The sequence below is a fragment of the Wyeomyia smithii genome, chromosome 1, assembly GCF_029784165.1.
Source record: "Wyeomyia smithii strain HCP4-BCI-WySm-NY-G18 chromosome 1, ASM2978416v1, whole genome shotgun sequence".
Classification (NCBI taxonomy): Eukaryota; Metazoa; Arthropoda; class Insecta; order Diptera; family Culicidae; genus Wyeomyia; species Wyeomyia smithii.
Window position 1 is genome coordinate 65,378,720 of NC_073694.1, and position 12,247 is coordinate 65,390,966.

General features: G+C 37.8%; 1 long non-coding RNA gene and 1 pseudogene across 1 annotated transcript in view; both read left to right on the top strand.

The window, feature by feature from the left end:
- Window positions 1–3,712: 3,712 nt before the first annotated feature.
- Window positions 3,713–4,247, top strand: LOC129716791 (protein slowmo-like; annotated as a pseudogene).
- Window positions 4,248–4,607: 360 nt separating this feature from the next.
- LOC129733342 (uncharacterized) overlaps window positions 4,608–12,247 on the top strand; it is a 47,940-nt gene continuing 40,300 nt past the window's right edge. Inside the window, exons 1-2 of the long non-coding RNA XR_008729459.1 lie at window positions 4,608–4,772; window positions 4,836–4,915. This is a non-coding gene — a long non-coding RNA (uncharacterized LOC129733342). The remainder of the gene's footprint in view (window positions 4,773–4,835; window positions 4,916–12,247) is intronic.

The following is a 12,247-nucleotide window of genomic DNA, read 5'->3' on the forward strand; positions in this document are numbered from 1 at the left end:
TACCTTTCTAGGAGAAAGGCAAAAAGACTACGGTACCAGCTGAGGTCCCGTAGTTTGCAAACTCGCACAAAACTAACGCTGTAAAGGACACCTGATCATACCGGTGACTCTGTGCAAAAATAATCATGATGCGTTCCTGCAAATTTGGCGAATTGATGATTGGAGCCTCGAAGCCTCAATTTTGGCAACGCTAACTGTTTCACTAACCTGCTCGAAAATGACGGCGTCACTGAATAATGATTTAGCGAATTAAATAAATGGAGCCCACCACGATTTCATGCATAACATACCAGGACCAAAATCGCTACTTCGACCCAACTAAATTAAAAACAAGAAACTTTTTATGAGCTTCTCTCGACTCGTACTTTTCAAATTAAAACAGTTTACTACCCAAAGGGGGGGTATTCAGAGCCCAACCGTAATCGTGCAACTCAGCAGCTGGACTGAATTTGCTTCGCGACTGAAATACATGGAAGATAATTAGTAACCGAGCCGTTAACTTGTAACAAGTTTGCAGCAGAAGTAATCTTTTTTTTTTAATTCCAAGCTCACATCTCACCAGCATCACTCGAGCGAATATTTTCAAGAACCACCACTTCTAGTAACCCAGTTACGAACCAAAGGAATCCTCTTACTCATAGCGCTACATTGTAGCGCTAGAGGGTAGATTATAGGAAGGATACACGCAAAAGTTGGATGGTGTGAAACCACATCAATATTGTGTGTTTTTAGCACAACTTTTGATTAAAATCGCAACCAGCACAACTAATGTGTGTTAAGGACAACGCAACTAAGGCTCTAGTGTATTGTCAAGGTATTTGGTGGCTACAAACCACTACACTTACAAAATATCAACCGGTGTTGGTTTAGTCATGATGATTTGTACTGGTATTGGTAAGGGTTTTCAGATGGCTGCTATCCAATGAGCATAAAAGAGAGGTGAGGAGGAGAGTGCATTTTTCTAGTATTAGTAAATGCTTCAAATGTAAACAACTAGACGAACTCAATGGTAAACTCAAATAGCTACGTCACTATTTGGCATCATCTCTGGGCAGAAGGGGGCAAGCAGAGGGGCGCGTGCAAGTGTTAGTAGGTTTTCTCCTCACCTCTCTTTCATACTCATTGGCTGCTATCGTTAAAGCAGTGTAACCAGCAATCATTAATATTTTGGGTACTGACTAGATTTGATAAAACATTAACTGATCGATTCACTTTCATGAATCAGTGGCTGGAATCTGAGCATACATTTCTTCTAAGAAAAGAAAATTTCATTGATAGTACATTTCTCATGTGTACTTCTTCATTCAAAAACTGTACCAAAATTTGTACCTACCTAAAAAATTTGTGTTACATTGAGAGATTTGTTATGTTAACCCTAAAAACAATACAGAAGTTGCAAACTACTGATTAAGTTGATGATACTTATTCATATTCTTAAGCCTGTATTACACTCTTTGACCAATGGTCAGATCAGAGCTGCGATTAATCCAAGCAACATGCTGACTATGACGAGAAAGAAAATATCATCGCACTCGTTTCTTTCTCTTATGAATAGCCAGCAACCATCACAGTAAGCGTGGAGATCCGACAAGTGATTCAATATCTTGTCTCTTTTGTAGCCATTTTCTGGTTCTCATTGTCGACCGTCGTGAATATACAGAGTTCACTCGGAAATATCACTGCAATGCAAATCAAGGTGATTTTTGGAATATCAGAAATCGTTTCAGTAGCGTGATTATGTCAATGCCAGCTAGAAGTTTGTTGCTATCAGGATTTTTTAAATTTGATCTGCTTTGCGGTCCGTGACGATCCCAACTCAAAATATGGCCACCAATGAACTAGGTTTAGAATTTCAAACCAGTGGTTATAGGAGTCGCTTGATGGGCTGGCACAACAACCCCGAGTTTTCGGAACACAACCGGAACAGGTCCGCATTTTTACATTTTTCAATGAGAGGCATGGTAGGATTTTAAGCACTTCTAAGCACTGCTTTGATCATCGTTACCATGTTACTGAAACATATTCCGGCCATATATCCGAAACCAGTCGATTAACTCCGGCCATCCTCTTCGTTAAAACAAAATATGAATGAAAACTAGAAGGAAAGCAAAACCGTTCCGAACCGAAATTGAACAGTTTCAAAGTTGAACCGTGCCAAAATTTAAGTTTTCTGTTTTGCCACCCGCGATTCATTTTTTGCCACGAACTAACACTGTCTTTAGTTTAACCTACAACAAGCACAATATTCAAGAATCAAATTAATAAACTCATGCCGTCAAAAAACAAATAAAAATGCAATATTATTTTTCAGATATGGGATCATTTGAAAAATCTCAATAGAATTCTTTTTATTAAAATTGGTGTTATGAAGAAGCATATTCTCTACTGAGAATAAAAATGAATGATCATACAGATTCAAAATGTACCAAACTAAAATACGCTCAGTTACAAAACGAAGTAATAGTTGTTTATTGACAATGCTTTTAGTCGGCGTGCAGCCAAACCGAACCAAGCGTCGAAAAACATTTACCGCCGCAATTGGTGTGTACAAGCTGTTACAGAGAATTTTTGCTATAATATAGTTATCAAATGCTCAAACGATTTCGTTACTTAATAATAGATAGATTATTACTTCTCAACTGGGTGTCAATAACTGAATCTGAGAAAACGGCGCTTAGTTCGATCTGATCGCACGCCGACCATATATCAATATCATACATATCAATTGAAGAAAAATCATTGATTTTATGTTTGCTATCCTCATAACATCATGCTGTCAAAATGAACTTGATATTTCTGCTGGTTCAATCTCAGTACAGCCATACCCGAATGATGGAGAAAGATAGCAAGAAAAAAATGAGAGTGAGAGTTGACGCTAAGAGAATCATTGTAACATCGCAAACTCTTTTGTAATGAACCATGCATCGTAGTTGGCTGATTCTGGTGTTGCATCATTTTGACGTAATGTCAGTAGTATGATATTGACTTTCCGCAGCTCTGGGTCAGATTTTTGACCTTTTGTCATAATGTTCAAATTTATTTGACATCATGATTGTAGTTTGTCACATTTGAAAATTGGAGAGTGACAAACAATTATCTTTGACCAAATTTTGAGCTGTCAAAAAGTGACAAATATTTGGCCATTGGTCGAAGAGTGTACTACAGCCTTTATTAAATTTGGACTTTGTTTGCCGAGAGAGGCAGCAGGACAGCAACAAAATCTTGAATAAAAGAACGAGTTGGCCCTCCACATCGAACTTTACAGAAACGTATTGTTTCGTTTTCATTCATGTCAAGAGGTGCATCTCGAGTGATTTCAAGTTAACTGAGAGAGAAAAATGCCTGTTTCATAAATGGATACCTAAACAAAATTGTACCCGTCTGTACTTTCGGACAGAAATCTGTAGTCTGTACCATACAAATTTTGTACCAGGTAAAACAAAAAAAAATCTGTATGTTTCCATTTAAATCTGTACCTGTGGCAACACTGACTGCAAGTTTGCACTGTTTGACCGATGCTTTAACGAGTCGGTTGCGGTTTTTGTGTTCCGTTTTTTCGTCGCAAAAGTTTTTCTTTCAGCTCCGATCTCGGATTATTCGTTTGACCGATAGAAAAACCGGTTCCGCGTGTGTGTGTCCTGAAATCCAGGAAATTACTCCAGTTCATCTTTTGCTTCGAAATAAGTTGCGGACGTTTAAAGAACATTTCACGATGAAAATCTGGACCTCCGAGCATGTATTTAACCACCAATGGAAAACTGTGGCGCAGGCAGCTTGGCGCAAACACCCCAACCCAATCAGCAGTTATCGGGAACGACGTGGTCGAGCGTCGGGTTGTGGATGGAATCCTGCACACCCACCAGCTGGTTAGTTACAAATGGCAAATGGTACTTCCGGCAGTGAGCTCAAAAGTTCATTGGTTCCCTCAACGTATGCGATACCAGTGAAAAGTCCACTGTCGATCCGGGGAAACGACAAATGACACTGAAGCCGATCAATCTCACCTTTGGCAGTTCTCTTTCGGTGTACGAAACGCTCACATGGAAGGAAAATTAAACTCAGCGGTAAAAGAATTTGCCACCTCGGCAGCTACCAGTACGTACGAGATCCTCACCCAAACGATAAAATCGCTGGATGACATTACCGACCAGGCACGGAAGAGTATGGATGAGCACAGAGCGACAGCGCAAAAGATTCACAAACAATTAACAAACGCTCCACGACTGCGCCCAACACTGCTGGGGTAGCCCCTACATCGCCGCTGTCCTCGTCTTCATCAGCAACAGTGACAGCGGCGGCTAGCTCCGCTAACAGTAGTTCCACCGGTGGAGGAAACTCTGCCTACCATTCGGCAGCTTCCCGATAAACCGATAAGTATCAACAATAACACCAGTCCACGATCTACTGATAACAGCACAGCAAGAAAAGCAGCTTCTCCATCAACACCATTTTCAGCATCGTTGTCGCAACCATTTATTTGCGACGCGTCAACTCAACCAAGCACAGCGACGGTAGGTACCTTAACTCTATTTGCTTTGGCGGCACGAAGTGCCCCCAGCTGTTCGCACGCCAATGACCAGGCAACAAAACGTCAGTGAAACGGAAGGACGGGAGAGAAAAAAAAAAGGTACTGACGATTGAAGGTGCTAAGTAAAACGTGCGGCGACTAAAGCTTATTAAAACTAAGTGAAAACAGATAAAATTGTGAGCGCATTGATTAAATTGTGAATTGAACTTATGAATTAAAGTACGGTTGGAACTTACGAACTAAAGTACGGTTGGAACATGCGGTATTTATAAAAGTAAGCAAAATCTAATATAGTTCTAAATTATAGCGTTACGCTGCTGCCTAAGAGTGCTAGTAGTATCGCCACTACCGATTGGCTTGATATATGTACACGAAAGGACACTAAACGTGAGTTTTCTGAACTAATTGTTATTCATGCACTATATACACTTATTATAACCTCACTATTCTTAACCATGCATTATATACACTTAATACTATAATAACCGATGTAAACTATATAAAAATGAAAACTAGATATATACTTAACCTAATACTTATGCTATACCGTGATTGTTTCTCCGGTAGGAATTTTTTAACGCCAATTTGGTACGATACATTACGTACGCTAATTTGAATTGCGTTACCGTATACTAGAGTAACCTAAATAAAACGTTATTGAATCGAATCTCTCCGTTCTTGTTATCTTCTTCTGGTATAGAATATCGAAAACTCGCGAATTGTCTCTCAGCGACGAATGTGTGGATTGATTATATATTGCTTTAAGTAGGATATCCGCAATTGAAAAAGAATCAACTGAAGGCATCCCCGGTAGAAAACAAAACAAAGAAAAGTGATACCAATTCTAGTGAAAGTGCTAAACTAGTAAAGTGTAAATATGCCTTTACTAATTTAACGGTCGAGCTGAGTTGACGTGACAATTAAGCATTAAAAAATAAGACAGGTTGTCAGTATTATGGTGAAAACTTAAAATGCTGTTTCCTTTTGGTCATCCTCTGAAGAGAACAAAAAAAAATCAAATTTAAATATGTTATGTCTATCGAATGCGTGGTAAATATCATAGAACAAAAATTCTGGCAACCCAGCACAGTCAGTCAAGGAAGTAGAAAATAAAAATAGTGTTAATACTTCAAATATGAGTTATTTCTTTTCGACTAAGCACCACAATCCGTTACAATCTTATTTTTTTAATGATGGTACCTATTTTGATAATAAAACAGGTTTTTCTTTCATTCTCACTCAGAAAAATCATGGAGTCATTTATTTCCAAATCAATGTAATAGGCGTTTATTCGATATAGACCAACAATTTTAGATTGGAACAAACACTGTTTCGAGATAGTCATATCACTATTTTAAAATCCATCGAAAACACTCGGACAATAGGGAGGCTACTTACACGACGCGTCGCAAGACAAGACACATCACTTATTCTTCTTACCACATAAAAATATACTTGAAGACTATTCTGAAAATTTAATTATTTGTCTACAAAAATGAATCATCAGCTTGTTGTTAATCAAAATTCAAAGTGACAAAACATTCCGCATTTCGTGGGACAGTCACCCGCTCAGGCAGAATATTTTTCTTTCAACTGTCCTGCGATAGAGCTTTGACCAACTCAATATAAAAAATATCGATCGAAAGTTAAAAAGAAGAAAATCTAAGTAAAAGGAAGTAAAAATAGAATAAATATATACTCAATTTGTTCATTGTTCACCTGCAATGTCGTCACACACGTTGTTAGCAAGCAGAGTTATTCTACTATTCAGCTATCATCTTTAGTTTTCTGATGTCAATGCCATTTAAAATGAAACTGAATACGGACGGAAAGGATAATTGTGAAGTAGAACATAAATGGAATAAATATAAAATTACCATCAGTAAAAATCGGTCGTGCCCATCATGCGGCCCGGCAGTAAAGTCCTCCTCCAGTGTCAGTTCATTTTGATTCAATCCATGAGAATTTCGCGAGTTATTCTGCTATTTGACAACCAGGGCCATTTTAGCAAACATCGGGATCAGTACATTGTTGCTGACTTGTCCTATACCAGCTCCACAGTCTAGTGCCCACAATTTAGCAAGATATTAACGATTTCACAAGAACTATACCAATCCGCGAATATCGTTAACTGAAACACTAGAAAATCTTCTCAACAAAAGTGGACTCGTTTTGTTTAGCATATTAGCAATATTTTTATGCCTTTGGATGACGTTATTAAGCAGTATCTTCGTTGGTTTTACTTTTGTTTCCATTGTATTTGGGTCTGATTTCAGTTTAAACACATAAACATAAAAATAAACCTGAAGCAAAACGCAAATAGATTGAGCACGTCAACATTGCGGTTTGATTGTGACTGCCAGATTGTTATGTTATTATTTGCATTTGGCCCAGCGTTATTTGCAGGGGGGATCTATCTGTCAAGCATCGTGTAACCAACATATTCGGCAATATGGCGTTTGTTTTGGTTTCGGTTCTGTTTGGTCACGAAACTGATCGATGTGAAATATTATAGAATTAAAACGTTTTTTATCAAAACTCGAGAAACCGCGGAAAACTTTCACGAATGTGTTGTGCAGTGATTTTTCCCCCATTATTGTTCCTAGTTACAGCGTCATGGACCAACAAACGTCATGGACCAGAGTTGATCTGCGATGACGCACACATATATGAAATTTGACAGCAGTGAATCCCCTCTGGTTGATTGAAAGTTATTCGCAAATCTGAGCCAATGAGATTTAAACAGGTGAGGAAAAAGACATAAATCTCGAAAAACAAGCAAAACGTACTTTTGGGTTGCGTCGTAGATCTCGAAAGCAAGCAAATGCCATGTAAAGCGGTTTTCCGCATCGTTTAATGGCTACTGAAAATTAATGAGAAAACATTTTACGTAATGTGTAATATTTCGAAGTTTTATGCTGTGTGGAATTTAAACCATCTTTATTCACATTACGATAGTATGAATTAGGATGAAATTCTTAAAATCAGTTGTCCTTATCTAGGTCCGTGAGGAATGCCAAAACATTAGAGTCAATTCTCTCATCGCAATAGTTAATATTATAAAAAAAAATCTGTAGAAATTTTAATACAGAGTCGCATTCCGGTGCGTATTGAAGGTGGAAAACTGCGTGTAGTTTAAAAAGCATATCTACGGCAGCAACAATGCTTGTGCATTTGAACATTAGATTGTCCAAAATAACGAAGTGGTTGGTTATGGAACTAATATCTAATCCGATTGCAACTATGTACGATTGAATGGTGGTAGCTCTTGCTTTTGCAATCATACGGCGTTCAGCAATAGTTTCTGAAATTTTGGCTTCACTCTGTAATTTAAAAGTAGTAGTCGTCATACAGTTTACATTATTTAACTAAAAATTTATCACACTTACTTCTATATGCGTTATGAAACTATGTCTACAGTCCCGTAGCGTTGGTTTAAATTTTTTGGGTCCTTTTACAACGAAATATTGGCGTAATATCAGAGGCAGTGAATAGAAAGCTAAAAAACATTCAATGTCTAGAATAAAAATACAGTTGAAAAATATAAATTATTGAAAAACTCTTGAAAATTTTACCCAAATTACAGGTGCTGCCAAAACTTTAGCCACTGTCACCATTACATCTTTGTCTTCGTTGACAAACGAATTGTACTCCGAATAAATGTATCTGAAACGTTTCAGGAATTTTGGAACGATTTCATGAAAATTTGTTGCATCAGGGTGAATTGTCTTGAAATCTACATTAATCTGAAAATGGAAAACGATGTATTATTTCTAGATGTTTCTCTTTTCATTTCTTTTTAAATATATACCAACGATATAGCGTCTTCGAAATGACTTACGATTTCCCAGTCTTAGAGTTCCTGTTAGAGCTTCGTGGCGGCGGAGAGAGTAGCAACTGACCCACGCTTCCAAAATTTCCTCTTTATGGGATATTCCAATGTCCTTCAGAAGCATTTTAGCGGCTGAAAAGTTACATACAACAATCAGGCCAATCTGTAATGTAATTTGATATTAAACTTACCGAGACAACAATTCTGATCTGCTTCGTCTAGAAATACCCACTCATCAACAGTGGACTCAGTCTTCTCAGTTGTTGCTTCGAGTTTGTTTTCCGAAAACCGTTTATCGACCCTTTGCAAATATCTGTAGCGATTAAACAGTAGTCCAGTAGCTGCTTTCTTGTTTGTTGATGGGACGTACCACGTACGTAAGTTTTCTTTGGGTAGTTCCTTTTTTATAATTTCAGCCATCTCGCTAAAAGTTTTGCACCCGGTATGGCCTTTCCCTAGCCGGAAAAAGTGCTCTACAACCGCTTTTTGAATCATTTTTCTGCAGGTTGCAGTGTAAACCTTATTTCCATCTCTTCGGTATATCTGCAGAAATTCTTGGCCGGAATCGTATCTTTCGCATATTTCAATCAGGCAGGGTCTATAATGAAAAGGTTTCATTTACATAAGCTTCAAAGTTCCAAGGTAACGATAATGGTAATCTTTGAACTTACCTCACGAGGACTTGGAGGTTTTTCCAGGTCTGCCTGCGTTGCCTTATCGGAAGTTAGATTTTTCAATGCGTTGCAGAAATCTATTCTGTCCCGCAGGACCGGGAGTAATGCGATTAGTTCACTTTTATTGTCAGCCAGATATTTGAAGTCATTTAATGTAATTGCCGCTGTGTCGAAAATCGAGACGAGGTGGCCTAATTTGTTAAGGTTCAAAAAATCTCTCGTGCGTTCGTCAGCCATTTTTCTCACTTTTACTAACGATACAAAGACTCGCACTGCAGAACGACGTGATGCTGATGTTTAACTAAAACGACATTTATCCCTAATAAACAGGAACCAAAACGAAACAAAATTTATACAGTTTAACAATAACCGATATAGTCGGGACCATAGCCCGAATAGGTTGTTAAGCACGTTGAATGGTTATTGATTACGCGGGATGTCATATATCAAAGTATTTTGAAACCTATTTTCAATGTACTTTGGTCACATGTGACGGCTGAGTGTTGCCATCGGCACAGCTGTCAGCTACCACACCATGTCAATTTTGCCTATCGTTACCAATAAAAATAACAAATAATTAGTTCAAATGTATTTACGCGATTCTTTCATCAGTTCTGCTGTAGTTTTCGACCATAAAAAGCATACTATTTATTTCCGTTTTGTGCAAGGTATCATATAAATTAGTATCACATGAATTTCGACTAAATCTCCGTATTGCACAACGAAATGGTGAACAAGCTAATCCATAGCCGTATGTCTTTGCAGCAACAGGCAACATTGTTGGCTTAGTTCTGGAGATCAACTGTCTTACTGAATACGCGTTTTATATTCACGGTGTTGCAACAGCGGAATTCAAGAAGGGACAGAAAATAGACGAGGCAGTCAAGATGACCAGTGCCCATACTATGCTTCCGTACGAGTATTACTCACTGCAATTTTGCTTACCAAAAAATGGCATTCTTGTCAACAAAAGTGAGAACTTGGAAGAGGTTTCACGAGGTGATCGAATCGATCGAATACACCTTTCGACGTTCGGAAGGCCGGGAATGTCCGCTGCAAGCTATTGTGCAATAGTAAAGATGAGAAGGTAGCCGAACATGATATGAATACGTTGTGCATCTCATACTTAGGGTATACTGGTTTAATGGTCATCATGTTTAACTTATAAACTGGAACAATTGGATTTTTCGTAGCGTAGAGTTTCATATGACAAATTTACGAAGATTGACTTGTTACAATTCACTTCGTTCTTGCTGCTTTTTACTCACCAGCTTGGGGTCGTTACTTAGGTCTCCCGAAGAAAACTCTATTAGGCGGACTTTCAACCCGCCTAAACCGATGGTCACTGAGCGAAATACCCACATCGTATCTTACTCTTAAGCGGAAACAATCTAAAAGGACTCACAATTATCACTAGAAAAGCTTCTTTCATCAATCCAGGATTACCATCGATACTTGGGTACCATCTGACGATAGTTCTTGGATGCGGGAGAATATCTTCGAACGTATTTCTCACAAATTCGTATGCCTTTCGTGAATAATAGCCCAACTTTGTCGCAAAATCTCTAACCTTGTTCGAGTATGGCTGGTTCTTACGATGTTCGAAATTATAGGTAGGGAAAAACAAACGTATTTATTATCAAATAAAACATTATTAAAAAGAAACATTTCTACATAATAAAGAAATAATAAATGAACTACTTGAAAGATGAATTGGATGGATAGTACTTTTAAAAAATAATTTTACATCTACCTAGGAAAATTTCGCAAAAGGCAAAATGATTTTCCGGTGTTTCAGCTCATTCAAAACTTCGTTCAATTTCAATACTTTGCTTCCTAATCGGAAATTTTGTTATATCAATCGATTATTCGTTGCAGAGCACTTGTCAACTGCCAATGAAATATAGGTAGAGCTTCTACTGCTCAATCTAGGCTTGTACGTTCCAAATTCATGACAACGGCGTATTGAAATCTGTAACAATATGATACAATAATCTTAGAGAGATATGAACGAACTTTGCAAACCTTTTATGTTGAGAAATCGATGACTGCGTTGCTTCTCCAAAACAGACATTCACAACAGATGTAAGTTGGTAGCTATCTTCTTCCATCTCGTTTAGAAATAAATCCGGAGGAGCATCCTTCAGTAATCCAGTCCATCCTTTTTCTATGCGGAAGCCACTTGGCTTAGAATGCCGTGAGCATAATCTAGCGTACTTTCCTATCTCCTCCAATGTGCGCTCGTTAACTGCTCCGGAAAATGACAAAATGTTCCACTACTTTTCACGACGGTCTGGATTCGAGGGAATGTCTAGAGGAACAATTAATAACATTAAATAAATGATAGTTTAATAATAAGACAGTAAGATTCACCTGTGTGTTGAAAGCCCGTTTTCTTCTTGATCGAGTGAATTCGACGAGCACATACGCGATTTCTAATAAGGCAGCGCATTTCGCATTTCACTACGCCAAATACCACTTATTAAAATGTCTTATTAAAGCTTCTAAATTGTTCGTATTCCAAAATCAACATCGAAATAAACAGAGTGGTATCAGAGAGCGAAAAGAGTAAACATGTTTGCCAGTCCCTTGGTTGCCATAGAAATTAGTAACGCTACGGTGGGTTTATAGAATTAAACATGGTTTTGCGAACGGTGTATACGAAACGTTTTGAGCAAAACTGTGTTTTCATTATTTTTTGCAAATTATTTATTGATATTTTTAAATGACCGAATTCATCGCCATTAATCGGTCGCATAAAAGTTCTAATATCCTAGGTTCTAATAATCCTGTTCACTGACCGTTCATAAATTTTTGTTTGCTGCTTGCACTACTCCACAGGTAGCGGCCATTAATACATTCGATGTGAAGAATAAAGTGCTGTGTATATGATCTATATGATACATATTTTGCTCTCAATCTATGTCAATGTATTTATTGTACAACTGTTGCGTTGTGCTTTTCACACTTCTTTTGTGTAAAAATAACGCAAAAGTTGTGCGAAATGAGAAGACACATTAGTTGGTTAAGGCTTGAACTTTTGCGTGTACATTTCATTGAAAATATCCCAACAACGACAGAAAAACAGACGGTCCAACTAATGTAACTAACAGAAGCTTTCCATTCGAACAATTCAAAACGAGGCTGAATTTCTTACGAACAAACAAAACGATTCAATCACGATCGAATGCTTTTGATAAGCAAACAGGACAA